Here is a 19,450-nt window from a genome sequence, read left to right as displayed (position 1 = left end):
AATATGACTTTAAAAGGCTAGTATTTTATGATGATCAATTTATAATAATAATAAAAAAAAGATATTTAGATTTAAATGAGACTTTCCAGTATTTTTGAATTCCCTGACAATGCTTCCTTGCTTTTAGGATTGAGAGAAATGATTTTCATATACTTCCAACTTTCGGAGATTTAATGTTTTTTACCTAAGCTCCAGCCTACACGTGTACAGGGAAGAGATACACTAAGTCCTTCAGCAGTTGAAGCCACGGGCAGTCTGGAGCTTGGCTGTACCTACCAACCATGACCGCACCCGAGGGGCTGCCCGTGGGTGTGCAGGGCCTCTCTTAGCACGCGCATCGGGTTGGCAGTGCTCGGAAGTTGCATTGCCAGGCATGTGTAACGTGAAAGCATTCACTCTAAAAAGCATACTAATTATACTTTTTTAAAAGAATCATGCCATCTAGAGTCACCATTGATTTTTCTGGAGCTTAATTACATTATTACCATGTATTCTGATTGCCCTATCGAGGCAAAAGGCAAACTACAAATAAACCCAGTGACATCCATAGTTTTAAAATCTACAATTTTCTGATCTCTCTCTCCTTGTTTAATATATAAGCCCTAATTTCTGTGTACGTGAGTAAAACTGCAGCCTGAGTCATTTAGGAAGTAAGCATTGAGTTTTTTTCATTATAAATACACTAGAATAAAACAGCACTCCCTAACAATTAAAAGAAAGAGTTTTATATTACTTTAGAATGTAATCGGTTTTGTCTTTATTTCATGTCCTGTAAGTTATTAGTTGAATACTGTTAGCATTCCCTGATAATGCACACATGATTTCTGAATGTTTTCTGTAAATGACAATCAATGTTTATGAAGTTCCCTCCTTTAATGCTGAAGAAAATTAAAAGCAGAAAAAAAAAGTCTTGCCTAATTGTTTTCTTTTCCCCACAGGGAACAAGGAGAGAATGAAGATGATAGACTGGGCTTTGAAATACATGACCCCATGGACCCTTACCGATACGGATACCCTTTTTATACTAAATAATGGAGATTTTTTTTCCTGAAAATTTTTCTGTCCTCATGGACATGACTTGAGTTAGAAATGAGGGAAAGAAACAGACTTTTGAGGTGGGAAAAACAGACTTCATTCTAGCCAAAGAGTTTACCAAGTCGCAATTAAAATAATAGCAGCATCTCTTGAAGACAATAGCTCTCCTTTTCTAGAAACTTTCATAAAAGGAAACCCCAGCTAGAAGAGACATAAGCAACACCGCTGCAAAAACTTTGTTTAAATAAGTTGCAGCAGGTTTAAAATAGGTGTGACAACCCCTTCATCAGATGAAAGCTTTCATGTAATAATTCATAATCATCTCTAGATCTGATTTTTTTTTAATTTATCTTTATTGACTTCAGAGAGAGGAAGGGAGAAAGACACAGAAACATCAATGATGAGAGAGTGCCCTGACCAGGAATCCAACCTCGATCTCCTGGATCCTAGGTCAATGCTCAACCACTGAGCCATGCCCAGCCGGGCCTGATTTTTTTTAACAAAGCATCACCAAACTGCTCCACCACCCAAATCAATTCTCACCAACATCTGACTAGTTTGAATCTTTATTTATTTATTTATTTTTATTGATTTAAGAGAGAGGAAGGGAGAGAGAAGTAGAAACAGTGATGAGAGAGTCATCTAACGGCTGCCCCCTGCTGGGGATCAAGCCCACAATTCAGCATGTGCGCTGACCAGGAACTGAGCCTTGACCTACTGGTTCATAGGTCGATGCTCAGCAGCTGAGCCATGCCAGCTGGGCAATGCTCTGAATCTTGTCTGAAGCTGCAGCAGGAAACAGTTGAGGACAATCACAGACTCAGAGTAATACTGACAAAGGCAGTACTAGGAAAGGCCCGCAACTTTTCAGGTACGTGGAACTTGTTTCAGGTTAGAGTCCCTGGAGAAGAAATAATTTCAAGTATAGAAGTTTAAAGCAAAATTTAACACCTTTTAAAACTAGAAGCACTAACCCATATAAAAGAATGAGCCTTAGAAACCCTTCTGTAGTTTCTCCCAACTTTAGTCTTTGAAAACAGTGAAACCCTTCCAGCATATTTCAATGGTATCTGTACTTGAGACATCCAGACCCCACATGACCTGTTCAGAGGCCAAAGAAGCAGAGAACTGTGCAGAGACCTGTGTCTGTTAGAGCACCATTCCTGTCCTTTGGTTTCTAATCGGGCCTTCAAATGACTAGTCAGAGACAGCAAATATATTATCACAACCTATCCTGAGCTCATGCCAATTGTCACCAGCAATTGACCATAGAATTCTTTACTGTAAAATCACCTAACGTTTTCTTTCAGTAACCTAGACAGAGGCAGCATTGAAACACAAGATGAAATTTACCATTTTAAAATTCAAGTTGGACCATATAAAATGACAATTATTAACCTTTGGTAGCATTACTAAAAATTATGAATTAAACCCTTTTTGTGCACAAATGTTCCATTCATAGATCCTTTTCTTGCAGAGGAAGAACTGGCAACATGTTCCCATAGTCACACCAGGCTAGGGTGATAAGGCATTTCTAGTTATCAAAGAACTCACTGGGGCTTGGGGTTCTACTCCAAGTGGTAGCAGCTCCTTGACCAAATTAAAAAGGCAGAAGTGAAGTGAACCCTCTAGTGCCATCTTGGTAGGGGCATGTCTCAGATTACCAAGGCAGCACGCTATAAAAGTTTTCTCTCACTGTTTCCAGAACTTGAACTTGTTAAGCTTAACTAGTTGAATAAACATTATTCTAAGAAATTACCAAACTTCTGACAGCTATGTCTCATGGATCTTGAACTCTCCCAAGTTCATGGAGCAGGGCAGAGCACAGAGGAAGCATTCAATAATTGTGTATTAGAGTAAATTCTCTAAGACACAATAGAGTCTACTACATGTATTAGAGTCCATTCTCCTTTGGTAATTTGAGCTGCCCAACTATCTCCTTGCTGTCATTTCACTGATTTTGCCCTTAAGCAAATCATACTCTAGCAGAGACATCAGATACAGACATGCTTTTTACCAGAAGCAATGAGATGTGGAAATAGCATTCCACTGGCAAAGACATTGAAAGAATACTCTTTCCCTTCCTTTCTTCCAAGAATTAACCGAAAGCAATAAGAGAGAGAGCTGGGGTGGCTATTAGAGGTTAGACATATCTTCCCACATTTTCACAGAAGACCTGCTGAGCAAGAACAAAAAGACAGAGAGACCAATGAGCCTACTTTGTAAAACAAATTGGACATAAAGGCCTGGTCTTGGCATGTCCCTTTCATATTCTCCAATCTGAATTTATCAAATCTCAAAGTCTGAGCCGAAAAGAAGAGAATCTGATGTAATGAACAAAATATACTAACAAACAAAATAGAAACAGACTCATAGATACAGATTATATATAAGAGAATTGTGCCCCTGAAATCTATATAATTTTATTAAGCAATGTCATCCGAATAAATTCATTTTTTTTTTTAAAAAGAGAGAATCTGGAGAAGTTATTACTTCTGAACTATATCATTGCACAAGTAAGAAATTTTAGAGAAGATTCTATTTTTTAAGAGGTGGAAACCATGATAGCTGGGATCATGTGTTCCTGATGCAACAGTCAAAACGGTAGGCCAAATGTCATCCGAGATGTCATCTTAATCACCGAATACTTTGCATGTGGCCACAGATGAGAGAAGCAAGAGAGAGCACGCAAGATTACATAGTAGGTTTGCATAAGCTAGGCCCACCCACATTCCACATTCCACATTCCACCAGTCAGAATCAATCCCATGGCACCACATAGCAGCAGAGGTGAAGGGAGATGTAGTCTACGTGTGTGCTCACAGGGAAAAGAAAACCAGGTTTGGGAAACACTAGTCCTGACACAAATGTGAAAGAACTCCAAGAAAGTCTCTAATTTGATTTCCCATCAGATACTACAATAAACATTTATTTCTTTAACAAATATTTATTTCCACTACTATATGCCAGGCACTATTTACTGGGAATACAATAGTGAAATGTGACAGATATAGAGTCTGCTCTAGGAATCTATGGTCTAGGTTCAAGAAAGGTGGACTCACAAGAGCACAAAGACATAATACAAATAACTATAAAAGATAAACAACTGTTATACTAGCTCCAAAAAAGTTACAGGATGCTCCTACAGATGGGCATTTATTCTCTATTTAATTGGACTCTTGAACTCATTATCACCCATCATAGCCTATTTTTTAAACAACATTAATTGTTCAATTAATTTCTTAATAGTGAAACAAAAATCTTCCTTCTCACATCTTTTACCTCCAGTTATTGCTAGTTCTGGCTCATTGAGATTAAGCATAACAAGTGTGTATCCAAACCTATCTTTGTCATTAACACCTTAACTAAAATAGATACATCTTTCACTCCTCACTCCCAGTCTCATTTTTTTCCAACACTAAAAATTCTCAGTCATCCCAAACATTTCTCACAATGTAATCTGCTCATAAACTCAAGTGTTGCTCATTTGAAGAATCTCATCAGAACAACCAGTAACAGAGATCAATGACATGGGACCAATCAGGGACCCTGTCTACATCAATAATGTAAGTCATTTATGCATTTAGAACAAGTGGCTTTTACAGACACTCGTGTTTTAAAATGTAGGTTTCATTATTATTCAAGTATGGGGAGGCCAACAGATCAGGAGATGGTCACCATGGAAAAGAGTTTGTTACTCACAGTTCCAAAGAGGAGGGTGCACACCATGTTGTGCCACACAGGGCCACATATGAAAGCACCAGGGCTGATCAGGAGGCAGGAGTGAGGGGAAAACCTGGGCAAGAGCTTTTATTGTGGTTTCCATGGGAAAAAGAGGTGAGGCCAGGTAAGCAGACTTGAAACTGGTTAGTTTGTAGGGGCTCTCTAGTTTCTGGTACCTGGCCCTGGGGTGATCAAGCTTGGGAGATAGTAATGCATAATGTGAGGACCTAATACAGGAGGTAGCTGGGGCATAGGCTCTACACTGGTTGGTTTGCATTTGAAAGGGGCACTCCCAGGCTAGTCTTCACTAGCTGTAGGAATTGACTAGCCCTGGGAGGTGCAGTCTTTAGTCTTCCCAGGACCAGCAAGTCCTCAGATGTCAAAGCACCAGAATAAAAAACAGCTTAAGCCCAGCCAAGCATGGCTCAGCGGTTGAACATCAACCTAGGATCCAGGAGATCACGATGCGATTCGATTCCAGGTGAGGGCACGTGCCCGGGTTCCGGGCTCGATCCCAGGCCGGGGCGTACAGGAGGCAGCCGATCAATGACTCTCTCATCATTGATGTTTCTCTCTCTCTCCCCCCCTCCCTTCCTCTCTCTGAAATCAATAAAGATTTTTTTTTTAAAAAAAAAGACATCTTAATACAAATTGATTTGTGCATGTTGATCCATGGGGGGAATATCTGGTCCATTTCTTATATGTGAAGAATAGAGCAATTTCTACTTATTGTAGAAGGCCATTTTTTGAGCTTTTAATCTGTTTTTCCCTATTTTCCCTCCTCTGGGTTCAAACTCATACATACCTTAGGCTACTCATACTTCCCTCCTTCAAAAATTGTTACAAGGTAGAAAGCTGAGCCTTAGGCTTCTAGTTCTAGCAAAGACTATTGTGTTTCACACAGGGCACCAAAGAAGAAAATTTTCTATCTGCAAGGTTTGGGTCATGAAGTAATATGCAGTGACTATGAGGACTAGAACACAGAAGCCTCCCGTGGGAGGGGCATCAGTTCATTAATTCAATCAAGTTATTTATTAAGCACCTACTGTGGCCAGACATTGTGCCACTCATTAGTATATTAGTTTGCTAGGGCTACTGTAACAAAGTGCCCCAAACTGGGTGCCTAAACAGCAGAAATGTGTTGCCTCGCATTTCTGGAGCCTAGAATGCAAGATCAGAGTACTGTCAGGGTCGGTTCCTTTTGAGAGCTGTGAAGAAGCACCTGACCCAGGCCTCTCCCCTAGCCTTTGGGGGTTTGCTGGCAAACTTTTGCATTCCTTGGTTTGTAGCACTCTCACCCCAATCTCTGCCTTCATCTTCATATGGCGGTCTCCCTGTATGCACGCCTGTCCCCAAACTTCCCCTTTTATAAGAACACTTGTATTGGATTAGGGCACACCTTAATGACCTCATTTTAACTTGGTTTCCACTGTAAAGACCCTATCTATAAATACGGTCACGTTTTGAGGTACCAGGGATTAAGCTGCCAACATATGTTTTGGGGGAACATAATTCAACTCAAAAATTAGGGAGAAGGCCATGAATAAACAGACAGTTTCCTCCTCTGGATAGTATGCTATCCAGTAATATCCGTAACCTCCCGCCTGGCCAGTGAGACGATGGCACTCCAAATTGATTTCAAGAAAATAAAGGTATTCCTTGAACATCTATGTTTATGACCTGACCCTCAATCCACAACATGCACAGCTTGTTTCTCAAGCAATGGAAAAGCATCAAAGCAACATCAGAAAATACAGGACAGAAGGAAGAGATTAAGCCATTTGAAGAAAGCTATAAGAGATAAGTGGATTAAGTGGGAATTCTGAGATTCAAATATGGAGAGCCAATCCCAAACAGCCCCTCACCCTTCCAGGCACTTTTCCCAAGGATCAAATGCCTCACTTATGTATTCAAACATGAACTCAGAGGATGGAGAGGGAATTAACAATTCCTTTATAGCTCCAAGTGGCAGGGAAGTTGTACCCAAGCTGTGATCTATACTGAGCCACCACTTAGTATCAACCATTCTAACAACTTTCTCCTCTGTACTTCCCATCCTCACCACACATTACAAACCTAAAGTTGTGCAGACAGATATCTAACATGCTTGAGTAAGATGCCATTTGCATTTTCCCCTTGGGAAAGAAAAAACATTATTTTTAAGATGGGATGGAACTGACTCACGGGTAGGGGTAGGTGAGTGGGGAAAGCAAAGTCAAGAAAGGCTTTCCCAAAGAAAATAGTAACTCTCATGACCCACCATTGGCAGAAACTTCCCATCCTCAAACCCCACATCCACATTATTGGTCAAGGAATTCTTGTTCATTACATGGTGAAAGTCCCTGTGCATATACTAGGCAAGATAAAAACACAACACACAGAAACTGCTGATTTTTTTTTATTTATTTTTTTGCCTTGTGCTTAAAGCATTTGAGTCCTGAGATGTTTGTAGTCTTGAAAGAAGAAGTCATAAAAATGTTAGCTATTAAAATAATCCCTTGGCATACATCTTAATTCTATATCATCCAACTAAAAGAAAATCTTTATTATTTTTGTATTAAAACTAACAATTTCAGGCTAATAAGGGGGGGGGGGTCTCTCCCCTAAGGTTTATATCTGTAAATTCTTCTTTTCAAAATGCCATTCCTCTCTGAAATTAGGAATTAAATTCCTAAAAGTAATCTTATATGAACTTGTAGAGACTCAACTCTCAGATGGTTAAATGACACCATTCTATGAGAAATTCTCATCTAACTCTTAGCAGAATTTAACTCTCTTCACCAGACAGATTCAAGGTAGCAGTCAGATCGCTCTAATTCACATTCTGGAGAGGAATCCCAGAGGCAGTTCCATTCAACTTCTAGCTTTTCGCCTTCTCTTCAGCAGGAACAAACTCCTGCCCAATGGTCCTCAATGGGCTGTGCAGTAAACTATGCTCTAAAAATAGACTTCAAAGAAAGAACCCAGACATTTGTTCAAAACACCCAGTAAATTTTTTTCACACTGATTTTCCACATAGATTGTATCAGCCATTGTTTCTGTTTGTCCCCAAAGGTCAGGGGTAATAATTTCCAAAAGGCAAGGCATTGTGATCAAATGCAGAAGAAAAATCTGAGAGGTAAAGAGGAGAACGGAGAACTGAGCTCAGGCCTCACATGCCAGGGTCTTGTCATTTCCCTCATCCAGTCAACAAAGACTGAGTGCCTGCTATGTGCCAAGCGTTAGATGGGGTCCTGAGGATAAAAAGATGGTTAACATGGCCCTGTTCCTTGAAGCCGTCATAGAGTAGCAAGGCAGGCAGGCCAGCAAACCAATGCAGTGACGCCTTTTGGAGGAAGTATTCAGAGAGAGGGCTCTGGGAACTATGAAGAAGGGCTGATGAAATGTATTTGAGAGCAGCTGCAAGGGAGAATGGGGGACCTAGAGAAATGGTGCCATTTGTACTGAGCCCTGAAGGACGACAAGATGTTTATCAGAAGAAAGAGTATTCCTAGTAGTGGAAGAAGCAAGCTGTGGAGAGAGGGAGAGAGAGAAGGAGGGGGCAAGGGGGAGAGAGAGAAAGGGAGAGAGAGGGAGGGAGGGAGGGAGGGAGGGAGGGAGGGAGGGAGGGAGGGAGGGAGGGAGGGAGGGAGGGAGGGAGGGAGGGAGGGAGGGAGGGAGGGAGGCTAGAATATGGAACTGGCAGCTTACATTCCAAACATTACCTACCCCTAGACATGTTTTGTTTGGATTACACTTATTTAAAGGACATTCCATATAAAACCAGAATCTCCAGATTCTTTTATAAAAAAAATAGAAGATCTGGCAACATTGTTTCCACATTCTAATATGGAAAAACTGACCAGTGCCCAGTCAAGGCTGCCCCTTTTAGACAGTTCCTGTTTTTTCTAATTTTACTCTTTACTCATTTCCTACTGGCCTGACTCCTTAGACAACTGAGTCCATGGTGAGCAATAATGGAAGGTGAGTGGAGAAAAGTCTAAATTAGGCTGGTTATGAAGACTCTGCAATGCCTACTTGAGAAGCTTATTTTTAGCTCAATGTTTGATAACCATGACCTCAAAGAACTGGGTATCCACAAACTGGATCAAACCATTGATTTGTTTTGTTCTTATAAATCTTTTTTAAAACATTGGGACTAATTGCCACCCATTTAAATTGGTGTACTGGGCGGGGGGTGTGGATGGGGGATACCTGTTATTTATTATCACAACTACCTGCTCAGGAAGACAGTTTCTATTAAATAGAAAACCCTCAGTTCTGTTGAGACTTAATAGTTTTGGACGTATAAGTTTTGGCGAAGAATTCCGAGTCTCCAAGGCTCTCCAAGAGGAAGGAAATACCTCAGGTAAGAAGGGAGATGACACTGAGAAAGGAGCCAATGAGATCATGAAATTTGGGTACTGATGGGCCAAAGGATCAACGAGAAATTCTCAGTCTTATGATGTCCCAAAGGATTTTAAGAACAGGAATGGCAAAGGTATGGTTTTAGGTTGTCTGCTGCTCAATGAACAATATGGTACCCCACCCCCACAGTGACTCCTGATTTTCAGTAAAGTCAACCTCAAAATGGTTTGTGTGACCTCGAGGATTTAAATACCCAGAAATTTGCAGAAATCTTTAGAAGAGATTTAGACTTTCATGGGGCATGGAATTGTGTGCTTAAACTAGATCTCACAGAACAGGTAAGCCCTGGTTAGTATTAAGTTTATACTAGACTTTCATCACTGACAAAATAATATTTAAAACAAAATTATTCATTAAATTACTTCAAGACTAATCTTAATATTTGATAATAATGTATTATTTTTCTATAAGGAGCAACATGACTCCCAGGAGCTCTGACATCTGAACACATTTGATGAACACAAAGCTGGGAAAGACTTCATGAGGATCTCCAGTTCTCTACTTGGGAAGTGGTTCATGGAACTCAATCTGGGAGAAACCAGAGGGTATTTTCTCCAAGTCCCTACTTGTTTCCTGGGAAGATAGTGCCCTTATAGGCAAAGACCCTGGCAAGATCTATGCCAGCTTACCTGATTGCCCTTTAATGAGAGCAACTCTACCTGTACTGGATTTGAATTGCAAAGTCTCACCAGCTGGTGAAACAGCTTTGGCCTATAATTCACCTCCTGGCTCCTGGTCCTTGTGCCTGATAGATTCAAATCCCCAAGCTTCCCATTTTGAATGGTGCCTATAGTAATTCCTGGGTCTCAGAGTAAATCACCAGCTCATAATTCTGCCTTCAACTGAATGAAATGTGTCCCTTGGATTTCCCAGTCTGGAGACTCTTGCCAAGACAACAAAGGCCTGCCAGGTGGTTGAGGCTCAGTAAACATCTGCTCAGCTTTGTGTTTGACCAAGATGACCATTGGGATGCATGTATTCCACATGTGTTGTCAGAATCAGCAGAAAAAAAAAAAAAAAAGACCCCAACATCTGCCTTTAAATGGAAGCTGTATGTTGTAATTCATTTCTGAGTAAATAATTTCCATATATCCACTACGTCCCTGGGCACAGGGCCTCATATCCGTTTTGAACAGGGCATAGATAATTGAAAAGTAAATGTGAAGTGAAGGTGGCCAAGCTAGGTGTCTAATCAAGTTTACACATACTGATTGAGCAGCTACTCTAATAATGAGTAACCACTGTAGAGTTCTTTACATCTTACAACGTCTTTCACATATATTCTTCATTTGAGCATCATAACAGGCCATTAAAGGAAAAATAGGTATTAGAGAGGGCACCAATACCCTCTTTGGAAGTGGTTCTTCCAATATTCAGCAATAGAGTAGTTTCCCACCATAAAATGAAATATAACTGAGAAGTAGAAAAAATTCCTTCAAATCTTAAGAGATTTCAGATCAAGGTGATTCATAAAGTTATTAAAATAAATTCTACCACTAAAATAAATTATATGTCACATTACATTATTACTGTATTAATATTACCCCTTTTTACATGTATCAGTAGTGCCAAAACAATACTTCTTAAAAGCTATAAACTAAATGTCATACCTAACAAGTCTTGGTTCAAATAAATGTTATATTAGAATAAATTCAAGGAGAAGCATTTACAGTTTTACTAATAGCTACCAAAAAGACATTTACAACAAAAATTCTAATTAATATATGAATAGAATAAAACTATGTATACCTGATTAATAGATTTAGATGATCAGTACAAATATTAGGGGGAAAGAAACAAAATCATCTTTATATTTTAAATAACATAATTGCATATCTAGAAAATCCAAAAGATTACTTTTCAAAAATCAATTCAAATTAAAAAGATAATTTCATTAGATGGCTGCATGGATAATAAATATGTAAAAATCTACATTTTAAAATACTATCTCAGTAACAAATAAAATGGGGGGGAAATCTCATTCACTATAGTAATAAATACTACAAAGCTCCAGTGAACAAATTTAACAATAAAAGTACAGAATCTATCTGAACAAAATTATAAACTCTTACTAATAAGAGACCAAAAAAAGACTCAACACACTGCATTTCTGGAGGAAAAAGGGAAAAGAAGCAACAGAAAGGATAATACATAAAAAAACAATAAAATGACTCAAAAATAAGTTTATGCATACTAATAATTTATAACAGATGTGTTAATTCCCCTTTGTAAAGATAGAGGCACATGTCAGGTTTTATAAAAATTTAAATATACAATGTTTTAAAAGAGAACCTTAAAACAAAATGACAGAAGTAAAGAAGTATAAAAAGCTGCCCTAGATAAATGCTAATAAAAAGATTTTTTAAGGATGTAGAAATAGCAATCAGACAAAATAAAATTCAAGAAGGTTATGGTATAGATGATATATATTTTTTTTTTAAGTTACAAATCCACCTGGAAGATTTAATAGTCATCTACTTTCATGTACCTAACAATGTAGCTTTGAAATATATAAAGCAAAATCTGAGTTCCAAGGAGAAACTGAAAAAGCCATAGTGGACAAAAATCACACAGACCTCAGATCCTAGAAGATCAAACGGTTTTTTCCCAAGAAAATGTAGGGAAGATTTTAATAACACAGTTAACAAGTTTGATCTAAGAGATAAATATTTAACTCTGTACCCAATAAACAAAGAATTCACATTATTTCCAAACACATGGAACATTCATAAAAATTGGCTGTGTATTGAGTTACAAAGAAACTCTCAATAAAATCCTGAAAGAAGTTACTCACCACAATGGAAAATTTAGAAATAAAGCAACAAAATAAAGATCCCCAAGCACCACCAAAAAAAAAATAAAAATAAAAATAAAGCACTTAGAAATTTAAAAATAAATTTCTAATTAATTCCTGGACTAAAGAGGAAATTGAAACTTAAATTACAAATGACTTAAAAATAAAAATAATGTGAGCGCTGAATACCAGTGCTTATGAGATGCGACCAAGTGGAACTTTGTGGAATATGTATGTTTTAGAAAATAAAACTAGCCCAGCCGGGCGTGGCTCAGTGGTTGAGCACGGACCTAGGATCCAGGTGATCGGGGTTCGATTCCTGGTCAGGGCACATGCCCGGGTTGAGGGCTCAATCCCCAGTCGGGGGCGTGCAGGAGGCAGCTGATCAATGATCCTCTCATCATTGATGTTTCGGCTCTCTCTGAAATCAATAAAGATATATTTTAAAAAAAAAAAAGAAAAGAAAAGAAAAGAAAACTAAACTTTCAGCTTGAGAAATTAAAATAAGATAAACACAAATAAAATGGAAAGAAATTATGCAGACAAAAGCAGAAATTCATCAAAATTAAGTGGAGTTGATCAATAAACAAAAAGTTGCCTTATTAAAAAACTATAAAATGAACAAACCCCTGACAAGTTGGATTCTGGGAGATGGGACGTGGGGAGAGCTACAAATGTCAACAGTTAGTAGGAGAATTTAACTACATATACATCTGTGCTGTCGTTTTCTCCATTTTTTCCAGGGACTCTCACCTCTGCCCTTCACTATTGCATTAGTCTTCTAACCAAGCTCCCTGCTCTGCTCTTGCTTCCTGCAGACTATTTTTTTTTTAATATATATTTTATTGATTTCAGAGAGAGGAAAGGAGAGGGAGAGAGAGATAGAAACATCAACGATGAGAGAGAGTCATTGACCGAGCCCACAACCGGGGCATGTGCCCTGACCAGGAATCGAACCCTGATCACCTGGATCCTAGGTCGATGCTCAACCGCTGAGCCACCCCTGGCCTGGCCCTGCAGACCATTTTAAACCCAGGACCAAGAGCCAACCTTTCACAACTCAAGTCATAGCATGTCTTTCCTTTGCTCAAATCCTCCTAGTGGCTTCCCATCTCCTTGAAAATTAAAATTCAAAATATACAAGGGACTATAGGATCTGCCTTCCTCCCACCTCTTTTGATCTTCTCCCCTGCCACTCACCACCTCTCCCCCAGTGCCTACACAGGGCTCCCCCCTCTTTAACTAAAATAACTCTTTCCTGTTGCTTTCCAACTATGTGCCGCCTCAGTGACTCTGATCTTGCAGTTCCTTCTGCCTGCAATGCTCTTCCCCAAATGTCCACATGACTGACTCCCACTCTTCTTCCAGGCTTCAGGAGAAGCCTTCCCCGCCACCCTCTCTACAAGAGGAACCACCTCCACTTCCCTCTCTGTCCCCCTTATCCTGCTTCACTACTCTTCATTGCATTTGTTGTATATTTATTGGTGTGTAGTAAAGAAATAACCACACCCAAAGAGAAGCCTGGATTTTGCCCTTGGTTACTAGGAGATGATCTCCTGGCCCCTGGAATGCCCTGTGTGATAGACGTACCTTTGTCTGCAGGCTTTGGTCACCAGACAGTCTAACAATGTGATTGACAATGGGAGCTTTGGGCCATGCCGTATCAGTCTGACTTCCAGAGGGACTGGAGACTAAGAGTCAGCTAGGTAGGCGGTATGTGGCTGGGCCCAGTAAACACAGGACACCAAAGGTTCAGATGAGCTTTCATGATTGGTACAATACATAAGTATCATACACTATGGTCAGGGAAAGAAAATGCTACCATGACTCTTAGAGGAGAGGCAACTGGAAGCTTCCCATTTAGACTCCTCTAAGACTCTATCCTGTGCATCTCTTCCTTTGTCTGGCTCTAATTTGTATATTTTTCCTGTAATAAGCCATATCCATGAGTATAATAGCTTTTAGCAGGTTCTGTGAGTGCTTCTAGAGAATTATCAAACCTGAGAGTGGTTTTGAGCATACCCCAAACTTACAATTTGTGTGAGAAGTGAAGTCGGTCTTCTGGGAACTATTCCCTCAGTCCTTGCCCGTTAGCTAACTCTGGGCAATTGGGTCATTGTCTTTCCCCCACCTCCACCCCAACTAGCTCATCAGCTTCACAAGGTTTGGTTCACTGCTATACACGGAGAGCGTAGGACTGTATTTTATACAAAGAATGAGCATAATACATATTTATTGAACTGATTAATTAATCCAAGAAAATAAAACAATTCACCTTCAAGGGACAAAAATCACATTGAATTTTGCAGCAATAAATGCTAAAAGACAATAAAATGCTATTTATCAGATTTCAGGGGGAAAATAAAAAGATATTACACAAGAACCTTATACTCTACCAATGTCTTGTTCCTAAGTGAAAATGCAAAAAGTCATATCCAAAGATGCAAGATTGCAAAATAATAGCAACTATATACTTTTCCTGAATAAAGAAAAAGATACTTTTCAAAGACATTTACCAAAACACTGAAGACTGAGCCAAACACAAAGAAAAGAGAAAATAATAATAGTTAATAATGCTTGCTTTACTCTGGACACTCTCCTGGATGTTTATTATGATTCATTTGAACCTTTTTGTGCAAACTAATGAAGTAGCTTCCATTGCCATTCCCCATTTCCAATGAGGAGGGCATACATGGCGGGGAGGTAGAGGTGCCTCCCCTAAAAACACTGGGTCACAACTGTGACGGTCTTGTATGCTACGGGAAGGAGTCTGACAGTATCCCAACTGAATGAGTGAGACAGAGCATGAGAACAAACCATCACAGAGCACCTACTGTGTGTCAGACCATTGCTAGTTACTTCATGTGAATTATCTTCATCTACATGAGAGCCTCAGGAGGTAGATATTATTAGCCCTGCTCTACAGATGAAGCAACCAAGAGACTCAGAAAATCACAGTAGATTTTCTAAGGCCACACAGCCGGTAACCATCACAACGAGGATTCAAACCCAGACAGACCTGATTTTAACTATCTGCTCTTTCCAAAACACCTCGCCATCACATTTTTGAAGGACGAAAAGGCATGTGAAATTCTAAAAGCTATAGTTTCATCCAAATTGCTTGCAGGAGTTAGGGGGACCAGCATGAAGGGTATTGTAACAAGCCAGGTGAGCAGCGATGGTACTGGAGGTGGTGAGAGTGAACGTGCTCTGAATAATTTTGTAGGTAGGGCTGGGAGGACTTGTGAATAAACTGGCTATGAGGTGAAACAAACAGAGGAATCAAGGATGAGCCCAAATGCTTGCCTTAGCCACCAAAAGGATGGGTGGCATTAACTGATGCGGGAGAGGCTGACGAGCATAAGTATGAAATCGCCTGAGGTGTCTGCTATCCTGCAAGTCTAGCGAGCAATGTCTGGCAAGCATTTGAACACAGGAGACTGATATTCCAGAGAGTCTTTTGTTTAAATGCGTGTGTGTTCATTTTCCATACTCTTCTAACAACATTTAGATTTGCTTATAGATGGCAAAAACGAATGAATGAAGCAATCAATCAGTGCACATTTACAGAGAGAGAGGCTTGGATAGTTTTAATAATAGGGGTCTCTATGTGGTAAGCTAGTGGGTGACTCTTACTTTCTTTTGGGTGCTTCACTGAATCTTTTGAATTTTTTATAGTGAGCACTGGATTGTTCTTCCAAATACAGTAAAAGTATTTTTTAAGGATGTCAGAGGAAATTCATTTTACATACAAAGCCTGAAAGTGAACATGTTCTCTGACATAGGAAGTGTACAGTTATGAAACATTAGCACTTGTCTTCGGTTTCACACAAAGAGCTAAAATGAGCATGTACTGACATGAGGTTTAGACATTACAAGGTACTCACTCTCAGGTTATGCCTGGACCAGATGCCCTTTGTGGAATATAGTCGTTGAGCCTAAGCCTGTCTGCAACCAGGTGAGTACATGTGTTATGTACATGAGTGTATATGAGTGTGTGTGTCTACAATCTGTGTCGGGGTTGGGCAGGTGCCTCCTACCCCAGTGCTATGAGACTCCGCTGGGGGTGAGGGGGGGAATTGGACACTGCCTGGTTCCATAGTGTTAAATGAAAATAACATTCAGCTGAATTAATCTGATTGCATGGAATCTATTTTTCCCCCTTGCTGCAAATCAGAGCAGTCTTCAGCTAACAAGGATGGGTGCTCTACTTGAATGGGCAGCGGGCACTGCTGCTAGTCAGAGCGGCACTTAGCATGGCATTGCCATCATTACATCCCCAGGTTCGAGGCAATGAAACTCCAGGAGTGGCAAAGTCAAATCAGTTCAATTGTCTGATTGTTCATACTCATAAAGTGGGGAAGCTGGCAGGGGTCCGGCATAAAACTTGGAGCTGTGCGGTGGAGCTCCTTTAAGGTAATTCATTGCCCTCTGCAGAAGCTTAAATCAGAAGGGCCAGCATGGTCACAGTAAATGCAGCTCCCCACACTGCTTGAGAGCAATATTGCAGATAGCCGGCTGCTAGGCCAGATGTCAAAGGTGCACTAAAAGCCCTTGTGTTTGATCTGCCCCATTCCCGAGAAGTACAATGGATGGGCCTTTAAGCACTGCCATAAAAAAAAGATTGTGATTAATGAAGCAGCACAACTTAATAAACCAAGTTGACTCCCGCTTCCTTCTCCTAGGCGTTTTCACTGTCCACAAAGCAGTTCTTTTACTTAGCAGCAGGGACATGTAAAGTGTTAATCATCAATCTGTGGGCCATTAAAGAAGTTGCTTTCCCTTTCTCAACTTGAAAACCAAGGGGGAAAGATAATAGGTTTGGTTAACAGAGCCGTTCGCATAATGGAAATTTGCAGAGGAGAGCTTTGATAGAGTCAGCCGGGGAGCCCTGAGCGCTAATCCATCCTGCTCTCGGGACCATGAGTTCAAATCCTATTGGGGCTGGGAGGCTCAGGATGGAGGCTGGGGTGAGCGTGTTAATCCAGCTGAAGCAGTGGGAGGTTACTCTACCTGAGTGGGGCCAAAATAAGATGAGAAAGCATGGAAGCTTTCTGTGTCAGAAGAGAGGGACAAGGGCTCTTGGTGCCGCCTGAGCTCACCTAGTCTTCCTCCCAGAAAAAAGACCAAAGCAGCTTTCCCAGGTAGGCAAGTGGCTGTGACTGGAGCCCTGGGAGTAGATTCCTCCCGTGCCCAGGCACCAGCAGAGTTTTTAGCTAATTCTCCAAAGCCTAATGAAACACTCTCTCTGCAGGAGTCAAAACAAAAGTACATCACTCAGAGATACATAATTTAAAATTTCACTCATGATTTAGGAATCGCTTTTGGCAAAGGCAAGAGTTAAAGACAAGAGGATCAGGCACTGGCCCACAAATGCTTTATACAATCAGTCGGTTAATATCGGAAGGCCAAGAAAAACTACTGGAAGACAGCATCAAGTTAGGACATTTTGAAATGTCCATGATTAGGGAAGTTGATGCTAAAATTAAGAACAGTTCTCACTGCATCTCTTTTCACTTTTAGGTAAACTCTTAGTCCAGTCTTGCCTTGGTGGAAAAAAGCTTAGACTCTACCTGGCCACATGGCCAGAGCAAGTATGAGGAGATGCTTCCCACTCCTAGAGTGAGTGTGTGCCTGATGGCCCAGTGAAGAGAGGCCAATGGTCCAGAGCACTCTGAGAAACTCTGCCTGGTCAGCTGAAGTGCTATTTCCCTGCTAGAACCTTTAACCTTCAGTTTTCATTGCTTCCTCTGAAAATTAAATGGGAGCAAGGCCATTTTCCATCTTTTAAAATCATGCACGCTTACATTTTTCATGTTTTCACTCAGTATGCTTCTCCTAAGTTCCCAAGTTCAGATCCTCAGGTCCCATAAAAATTGGTCTCTTACTAACCTGGGTGGTCCATTTGGTCTGAGAGAAATCAACCAGGCTCAAAAATGCAGACTCTGGCCAAAGAACTATTTGGCAGTTTATACTGGGGTCATGATTTTCATTGTTTTATGAGATTTCTTGGAGCAAGAACATGAACTTATGAGAGAGCTATGCTGAGTCAATAAAAGTGGGCTTCCTTTCTCTCCCCACAGCTCACTTCAATCCACTAGATGGTTATCAGGGAACAGATGTTGGTCAAATGAGCCTGAACATTCTCTTCAACACCTTTTATTCATCAAGGTGACCACTGCATTCTTCAACCTTCAGCCTCCAACCTCTCCTCCACAGAGCAAACACAGCAGTCGCCTGAAACACTTGAGACACATTCCAGTCAAACCAAACCTTACTCCTGTTCCTTGGCAAGCCCTTCTAGAAATGCCCTTCCCCGTTCTCTTTCCCAAAGTCTTCTCATTCCCTATGACTCAGCATTGGCTTGAGCTCCTCCAAGAAGCCTCCCTTCACCATGCACATTAAGTACCCACAAGAGAGCCTCTGCGTCTACTTTTGCACATACCACCTTGTACTGTAAGAATTGATTTGGGTCTGTGTGTCCCTCAGCACACTCCTGTAGATCAACTTGCCTCATTACACAGTGAAACCTGTCATTGTTGACTGCTCCAGACTTCCTATAAAGGGCCGGTATGGGGAGGGGGTTATCTGATTGAAAGGTGGACTAGGGATCTTTTCTTGCTTGTATACTAAGGACATTGTTTTTATATAGGTTTTATGTTATAGATCAATAAAACAGCAGTATTTCCCAAAACATACTTAACATAAGATTGAGGAAACTTCCATCAGCCTCTTCAAAGACAATGATGATGCTAATGGTGATATGAAGTGAATTTGGAAAGGGTTGATGGTAGGAATAATTAAAGTCCTTCCTCAAAAAACCCCAGAGCCATCTCTATTGGTTGTAATCACTCAACAAACTGCAAGTTCACTATGGGCTGGTCCTACATCACATTCTGTTATACTTCTAAGGCCAAGCAGTTTATACTCAGGGGATGATGAGTAAATGCTGCTGTTCCCGCCACCAGGTAAACTTCCTCTTATTCTCTGTGAAGCTTCTCCTCCCCTCTTGAGAAGGGGAGTCCCTCCTTCACTGAACTTCAAAAGCATTTTTGCAAATGGCTCAATTGCAGCTTTGGGGGCAATCAGGTTGCTTTTCAAGTCTGTCTTCCTAGGACCCCGAGTGCCCACCTTGCTAGATCACATGTGCTGCCTAGTCTGCCTCTGTCAGCCCTGGTTCTTAGTGGGCTTAAAAAGGAGCAGATCATAAATTTTCCTAATACTACTCTAGAAATGCCTTCAATTGTAAATTTTGATAAATTGAAATATTTCATTAAAATATTTCAACTCCCTCAACCACTGCCTTTCAAGAAATAATCCAAGATGACACTTAAAAATCATTTTGAAATTTATGCATCCAAGCTTTAAAGTCAGAGTACCCCTTAATGTCTTCTACTTTGTGGAAAATGTACATAACTCTCTTCATAAAACATATTCAATTCCCATCTCTCATGTATATCCAAGTTTTCTCCCTCCATCTTAGCTCTTGCC

This window comes from Miniopterus schreibersii (genome assembly GCF_964146895.1).
Source record: "Miniopterus schreibersii genome assembly, chromosome: 11".
Taxonomy (NCBI): domain Eukaryota; kingdom Metazoa; phylum Chordata; class Mammalia; order Chiroptera; family Miniopteridae; genus Miniopterus; species Miniopterus schreibersii.
Note: the sequence above shows the minus strand (reverse complement) of the source record.